Source organism: Coturnix japonica, chromosome 1 (assembly GCF_054131305.1).
Source record: "Coturnix japonica strain WE chromosome 1, WE-NBRP24, whole genome shotgun sequence".
Lineage (NCBI taxonomy): Eukaryota > Metazoa > Chordata > Aves > Galliformes > Phasianidae > Coturnix > Coturnix japonica.
In genome coordinates this window covers 12,030,339-12,038,152 of record NC_140663.1, presented here as the reverse complement: position 1 = coordinate 12,038,152, position 7,814 = coordinate 12,030,339, and positions in this window count along the sequence as shown.

Sequence of the window (7,814 nt, the reverse complement as noted above, 5' to 3'; positions counted from 1 at the left end):
ACTGAAATTTTTTTCACATATTTTTAAATGAAAATATTCCTTAATGGTGAATGACAGCCATGTAAACTACTGCTAGACTGTGAGTATTTGTTGAAGGAAAAGCATGTTTTCAGAGTGTGGTTTTTGGACTTCCAGACTGATTACACAAGCTCAAGAAGGCCCACCCCACATCCTGTGTAGAAAGCCAGTTCACAGAAATGCCCATTGTTCATCAGGATTATAAGTCACTGTACTTTCTGCCTAGTCCCTTTTTCAAAGCACTATATGGAAAATCTTAATGTAAACGAATTTCAGCAGCTTAACAAGTGCTTGGTCCTGCCAGGTACTGAGCGCTGCTCATACTGAAATGGAGGGAGGGGGGAATAAACACACTGTCCTCTCTGGCTAAAAAACAAAGGTGTTGTGCTGATTAAAAACAGCTGAGGGTGTTTTATTAGTTCTGTGAATCAATTGATAATTTACGTACTTTGAGCCTGAAAGTTGTGGCAGCCATGCCAGTATTTACTTTCTTGGGGACAGGAGAGGAGCTACAAGGAATGTAGTTTGCTATAAGCCTGGTAAATTTGTCTTGGCAGTGCTTCCTACCCGCTCACTTGCTAATGCAGAAGGAGGATGGGGTGTCTGGATCTCACACCCCACACTGCTGAGATCTATGCCACTGCCTCCAAGTTAACCAGACCTATCCATGAAGAAGGAACCTATTGACTACTTGCTCGGCACTTTTGTTTCTTTCCTGCTTCACCTAAACTATTAACTTGGAGAATATATTTTTGAAAGGTGAGGGGCAGTTTGTTATGTTTTCTAACTGGAAAAAAGTGTTTCAAGATAAATATTAAATTTTATTCTGTGTTTTTATTTATATACATATATCTATTCTCTGTGTGTGTATATACATATGAATAAAAACACCAAGTACGATAAACTTGGTAGAGCTCAGTATCTGTTTAGGACCAAAATATCGGTTACAATGCTGGTGAGCACAAGCCTGCCATGGGAATATTCAGGGCTGCATTGTGCTTTACAGCAGCCCTCTGAAAGGAATCACCTCTCTTCAGTTGTTGCCAGTCCTCCTGACTGTTCAGCATTCCCAAAACATGTGGCCCAGAAAATGGGATTATAAGGGAAGGCATTCAAGTAAACAGAAGTTCCCTCAGGACAAGATTTGCTTTCTCATGTGGAGCTGCTGCATGCTGCAGCCTGGCTGCTGCTGGCCCCATCCCTGGCCAGGGTCTGGCGCTGCTCCTCCAAGTGAGCCAGCTCTGATGCTGGCAGGGTGTGCAGCCTGCCCCTGTGCTGGGGGGAACAGTCTCCTCCTGAATAGCTGGCACAGCAGAGCCCCTTCACTGTAGTTTTGGAAGAGCTCACCTGATTCCGAGTAAGGGGAGCTCACCCTTTCTGTGTCTTTTCTGTGTCTGCATGTAGTAGTAAATGTCTGGTCCCATGGTGCAGAGCTAGCTGCCAAAAATGTGCAGTGGGCTGTATCCAGCAGTGACTGTACAGTACTGCTGAAGTGGCCCAGTGTGTTCATGCAGTGAGTCCCTGGATAAGTGGCTGGGTTTTTTTACATTTGTTTCTTTGAACAACAGTTATATTGGTGGGTAATAACGCGATTATCTCAGTGATTGTGTGGTCCTGTGCAGCCTGTTTCTTGAAAGTGCTCGTCCTCAACCTTAGTCTGTAGTTTGAGCACTCTTGGGTTCTGTGTTGAGTCAAAACATTACATCAGCCTCAGCGAGGAGCATTCCCAGTCCTGCTCCCTCGTGGTCTGCATCTGGTGCTGGCCTTGCCAATTCACTCAGTGGTTTCTGCTCAGCAGGGTTATGCGGTGTGAGATATATCAAGTCACAGAGCCTTTGGACTTTGTACCTTTCAGCATATTTTCTTTCACAATAAAAAATAAAGCTACAAATCTCAGGTGCCTTTTGTCCTTCTTTTTCTCCAAGAGATGTCAGTCACTGCAGTGATGGTTCCAGTGGTAGAAGTCAGCATGTGCTGACTGTGAGACTTCAGAATCTGATTGTCTTGTCTCAGCTTCTAGAGGTACCACAGCATGGAGACTTCAGTCTTCAGAGGCTACAGTCAGAAATGCTCCTTAAGACAACAAGAGTTCATCAATTCACATACATGTGCTCCAGGCTGGCTGGCGTCACGTTGCTGATGGCCGTTAGTGGGGAGTGTTGATTTCGTGGTCTGTGTGGGACAGAATGCAGACTGGTGCCTATGAGATTCTACATGTTATGTGTTTTTTCCATTACCTTTCTTCAGGGGTGACTGAAGAGAAACTGTTAGACTTGTTGCATTTGGCCTCAGTGTGAAGCTTTGAACAAATTCAGTGGTAAGAATTCTCAGTTTTCTGAAGAAACCGAAGCCTGCAACTTTGCTTTCTTGTTCTATACTGAGCAGCCCCGTGAGCAGAGAAGCCAGCCCAGTTCCTGCCCTGCTCAGAAGCACTGAGTTCATGCACCTGTGTACACCCTACATTAGTCCAAACAAAGAATTATTTGCTACAGATTCAAAGTTAAAAATAGCCCTGCCATTTTGCTTGTTGCTAGAATGGGTTAACTTCTTTCCAAAGCATTTGAAATGTGTAACTCATTTATGAAATCAGAAGCGGTAAATTCAGGGCCTATAACTCACACCACAGATGACTGTGGAGTTGCCAGGAGTGACTGCACTCAGGAGTAATGTCAGCGTCACAGATGGGCACAGCTCACATGTCTATAGAGGGTCCTGTTTGCTGCGCTGGTGGGTATGCGGTGCATGAGAGAGCAGGCTGCCTTGGGGTAATGCTGGCCTACAGATGGGATTACTGATGATTCTACACCTTTAATTCTCTTCCAGGTTGGAAAGTTCTGTACCAAAGTCTGTGTAAAGCTGAGAGCTGTTTGTTTCTCAACATATTTTCTATATAAACGCGTCGTATATTCATTATATTTCAAATATACTAGTTAAAAGAACAGGATTGTTAGATCAGGTTTTCCAAAGCTTGAGATTAATTATATTTTTAATACATCCAGGTTTATAGGGTCTGCTGAATTATGAGGGAGAGTAATGACACATTTACCGTATTTTCCAAACATGAGGTAGAATGTATAGATCCAACAACAGGGAACTGAAAACGTCTTGTGAATAATAACAGCAACACCTGCTTGTATTTCACTTCATAATTTCTGTGTGGGGTTGTTTATGTTGTAGAAAATTATCTTTTATGAACAAGCTTTTGAGGGCAATGGTACGTTGCTAAGGCTGCAGCGTTTTATATTATGCTGTGCAGATTCTGTCTCGTAAATCAAAGGAGACAGATATCCATGACCTCAGCTCCAAGAGCTCTGTAGTTAGCATTGATTTAAATTAACATGGTTTATATGGGAAGGAGCTTTTTAGAAATCTTGGAAAATTGGAGTCTTATTCAGTGGAGGGCATGTGGCATTGAAGCACTGACTGGCTGCTGCCAGCTGCCCATTTGGCTTCAGCAGGTTGTGCGCTATTAAAACTAACTGAAACCTGCAGGTAGGGCATGCTGCTGAGTTAAGTGGAATCAACATAATTGCTTGGTAATAACGAGTTGTAAGCCAAGCAGATATCCTTACGGGAGTCTTTACCAATTCATTTCAACCTGTTCACTAATGTAGTGCATCATTTAATGATTCAACAAAGTTGATCATGTTACCCTGGTTAATGCAAGCTTCCTTTCCTCCTCAGTTCACCTAGATTGTGGCGCTGGCAGTCAGGTGAGAGAGTTCACCTGAGTGTGCTTATTAAGCAGGAAACTGATCACTTTCCTTGTAGCAGCCACTTGATGCTTTTTAGCTCTGAGTTGGCTTCTCATGAGGGTCACGTGAGTGCCAGGGCTAGTGCAAGTGAAGCAGAATGGGGAACCTGCTGCTTTTTCAGCAGTCAGTGATAGTAGTAGTAGTAAAAAAAAAGAAAATGCAAGAAGTGCTGGTTAATATCACTGGCAACCAAGTAGAGTAACTCAGTGTGCAAACCCCAGCCAGTTTTATCTGGGTCATTAGACTGGTGTCAAAGTACTGAATTCAGTTTTTAGACTAAGTAAGACATTAGAAGGTCATCATCACCTTGGAAAAAACCTTCATTTTCCATGTGAAGTTGAAAGGCCCTGAGCACCCTCTCTGAGGACTGGGTTTTACTGTTACGAGTGACACTAGAGATTACTAAAACTGGAAGAAGTCAGATGAACCAATCACTATTTCATTTCTGTTTAGCTCAGTCGTTAGTGTTCTTGGCAGCGTTTCATATGTATTCAGTTTCAGTGGGGTTTTGCTTCCTGTCTTATTTATTAACATAGTGATGTCATTCCTGTGTACCGCTGTGGGGGAGCGTGGTTGTATGTTCTTCCTCAACCCCTGCAGGAAAGGCCTGGCCCTCCTGTCAGATGACTTTGGTTGTACTTTGGTGGGAGCGTCCCCTATTTTGTGAGCCTCTGCATGGAAATGTAGAGCAGAGCGGGAGGAGGGGCCAGCAAAAGGATTTCATGCTTCTGTAGGAGACTTGTAGGACTGTCCATCTTCACCTCCTGTCAGTGAGCAGCCAGAACCTTTGTGATCCTGTGGGAAGGCAGGAATGGGCAGGGAAACCACCTAGCCCTGAAGCAAGCAAAGCAATGCAATCCAGGAGCAGGAGCGCCAGCTGTATCCCTGCTCCTTTGGCTGGGGACTGAGTGTGAGAGGAACATACTGAGGAGGCCCCATCTGCGTGGTGTTCTTTGGAGACCAGGAGAGCAGCAGGCACTGAGCAGAACTTGTGATTTGTTCCTCTGGCATGTCCTGAGGAGGCAGCAGGTGTGGGAGTGGTTTTTCCATGGGGATATCTCTGGGAGCAGGCAGGTCCCAGCACATCTGGGCAGGTAGGCTTGGGCCTGCTGCTCTTGCTGTGGCCTGAAGCGTGCAGCATGCACCAGCCTGGGCTGTACAACAGGAGCAGTCATTATGCAGAAAGCTTGAAATGATAGAAATCTGCATATTAAAATCACTTTGGAAACACTTCCGGAAGACACTTTGTCCCATTTAAGCTTGTTGGAAGGGTCTCTTCCAGCATGAGTCATTTGTAGCTGTAGAGGACCCAGGGCAGAGCCTTCCTCTTCTTTGCTGAACAGGGTTGTCAGAGCTCCCAGGGTCAACGCTGGGAGAAAAATACCCTGATTCATTTCCCAACCAAATACACACAGGAGAACTCCCCACAGAGCTGCTGCTGGGGGGAGGGGGGAAGGAGGGAGTTGTGGCTTTGGTTTTTCAGTCACTCTGCTCTACATTAGCAACATTATGCAGCTCCAAGGTCCCGCCCAGAGGACTGTAACAGCCCATCTGCCCATCCCCAGGCAGCACACAATGGTGTTGATATGACTGTTGCTACAGAGGAAGTGGCTTCTGTTATAACCAGAGAGCAATCTGCCAAAGTCCACAGCCTGGGCAGCTGCCAAACTAAGTTTGACAAAAATACTTAACTTTGACGTTCATCTGAGCTTTCTCTGAAGATAATTCTCCTACTTCCTACCACTGATATCTCACTTATGCTAGGATTCTTATTTTTACATAAAATAGTTTATGCTTTTACCAAAAGAAAGTTAATTCAAAACAGATTAAAATCTTTATCACGAAAATTGTGTGAAATGTTGTCAGTACAGTAACAGAACTGACGTTAGGCTATATGCAGCTCAAAGCGTTGCTCAAGGGCGTTTTTGTGCCCTCTGCCATTCTTGCTCCGAGCTGTTCCTGTTCTTGATTCGACTTGGACGCTGGAAATACTACAGAGGTACTATAGCAGAGAACACAGGGTGTGAAAGCCTTGGGATATTTGAGGCCTCAGGCGCCCCCTTGTGCCCTTTTTTTTTTTTTGTGTTGCAATGCCAGCAAATGCATGAGGTGCAGGCTGCACGTACGAAACAGCTGAGCCTCAGCTGCACCATTGCGTGGGGCCAGGGCTGTGCTCTGGAACTTGCATCGTGCTCAGTGATAGTTTGGATGCTGGGAGGAGTGGCTGACACACCAGAAGGCTGTGCTGCCATTTATTCAGCAAGACTTGAACAGGCTTGAGAGTTGGGTGGAGATGAACCTGATGAGATTCAATAATGGCAGGTGCACCTGAGTAGGAATAACCATATGCATGAGTACAGGTTAGATGCTGAAATGCTGGAAAGGAGCTCTACAGAGAAGGACCTGAGTGTCAGCGGGTTGGCCATGAACCAGCAGTGTGCCCTTGTAGCCAAGAAGGCCAATGGTATCTTGGAGTGCATTAAAAAAAGCATGGCCAGCAGGTTGAGGGAGGTGATCCTCCCCCCGTACTCTGCTCTGGTGAGTTCACATCTCAAGTACTGTGTGGTTCTGAGCTCCCCATTTCAGCAAAGACAGGGAACTGCTAGAGAGAGTCCAGCAGAGGCCACAAAGATTATTGAGGGCCTGGAGCATCTCCTATATGAGGAGAGGCTGAGAGACCTGGGGCTGTTCGGCCTGGAGAAGAGAAGGCTGGAGAGAGATATTGTCAATGCTTATAAATATTTAATGGACAGCAGTCAAGTGGATGGGGCCCAGTGGCAGAAAAAGGAGCAAGTTTCAAATGATTTTAAGATGCAAAAGCAATTGAACATAATGCATACAGTGTGTTCTGTGGGGATTAAAGGTGTAGCTTATTTCCGTCATACTGACCCTGAGAAGTTTTAGACTGGGCCACCTGCCAATTCCGTGGTGACAATTCTAGCTAAATAGCAGTTTCTATCAATGTACTTCTCCTGAGTTTGTTTCATATAGCAGTAGCTAGAATATTAAGCAAGAGTGACCATGGCATACTTAGCCAGGATCCATCTACTTCAGTATCCCATCTCCAGCAGACACTGTAAGTGAATACCGTAATGAAAGCCTAAGAACAGGTCAAGTATAAATGCTTCTTTGTTCACTGTTCTCACAGCCTCTGACCATTTTCAATTCTCAAGCCGATTATGGGTTTTGTATATTTAGCAAACATTGAACAGATTACTTTGCAAGATTGTCTAGTCTTCACAACATCCTTTGGCAAAGAGTTCAGGAAATCAGCTGACCCCTGGATGAGGAGCCACCTCTTTTTCTTTGTGTTGAACTGCCTGTTATCTTCAGTGAGTGTTACCTCAGCCTTCTGTTGAAAGAAAAGTGAACAGTGACCATCCAAGGTGCTCACGATTTTACAGTCCTCTGTTATATCCTTCCACTTGTCTCTTTTTTCAGTCTGAAAAGGCCTGTCTTATTTAATGGAAATTGTACTGTATCTGTAAATAATACAGTCTGTAAATATAAAATAAAAATCCTGACAGTTGCTTTGTGTATTGAATTTCTACTGGAGACTGAGTTAAGGCTTTAGGAACTTCCTATCGTAACTTCAGTGTTTTACTGCTGAGTGCTAATGGTCAACTCTGAATACATGCAGGAGCAGGTATGTGCAAAGTTAGAATTGCTTTTCTTCCTGTACATCATTTTGCACTTACCTCCATTGAATCCTACTTGCTATTTTATGACCAGTTAATTCCTGTCTGTTCTGTTGCTCCTCATGCTCACCACACTGAATATCACAAAGCTGTCATAATCTTGTCCACCCCTTTTCCTAGTATGCTGAACCTGACAGCTCTATCATGAGTCTCCAAGGAGCTGTGCTGGTGAACTTTGTTTACTGAGTGTGTGTTGACCAGATAGAAAAAGTTTTAACCACCTCTTCTGCCCTGCAAGGACCTTTCCTTAAAAGCTTTGTTATGGTTGGAAGCTGGCTGGCAACTCAACTATGTTTATCAACCAAGCCATTCTCATCCATGGACCTTATGAGCCCTTCAAAGA